The 361-nt window shown below is 31.9% G+C and overlaps 1 long non-coding RNA gene across 1 annotated transcript; it reads left to right on the top strand.

The window, feature by feature from the left end:
* Positions 1-3: 3 nt before the first annotated feature.
* LOC104775311 lies at positions 4-361 on the top strand. Its single transcript, XR_765831.1, has 3 exons — positions 4-40; positions 126-228; positions 321-361. It is a non-coding gene; the product is annotated as an uncharacterized LOC104775311 (long non-coding RNA).

Genomic DNA, 361 nt, shown 5'->3' with positions numbered 1-361 from the left:
ACCAGGCAAGACTGTGGATGGAACCAAAATTGGTAGCAAGGTAATGGCATATAATATATATTTTTTTGGTTTACTTTTTCTCACAGTACATAAATAATTTACTGTATTTGTTTTCCGTTGATTAGCCGTTTGGTGGTAAGCTGGATGTGTATTCAAAAGGTTTGAGATCTCTTTTGAAGTATATTAAGGACAATTATGGCGATCCAGAGATTATGATCACAGAAAATGGTTAGTAAAAAAAATGGTCAAAACTCGTTTCATTCAAATATCAACTTTGTTTTAGTTTAAATGAAAAACGAATGTTTGGGTTTTAATTTAAGGATACGGAGATGATCTTGGAGATAAGCATGATGATGTAGAA

The sequence above is a fragment of the Camelina sativa genome, unplaced genomic scaffold (genome assembly GCF_000633955.1).
Source record: "Camelina sativa cultivar DH55 unplaced genomic scaffold, Cs unpScaffold11992, whole genome shotgun sequence".
Classification (NCBI taxonomy): domain Eukaryota; kingdom Viridiplantae; phylum Streptophyta; class Magnoliopsida; order Brassicales; family Brassicaceae; genus Camelina; species Camelina sativa.
This window is presented reverse-complemented; position numbering and strand designations above follow the sequence as displayed.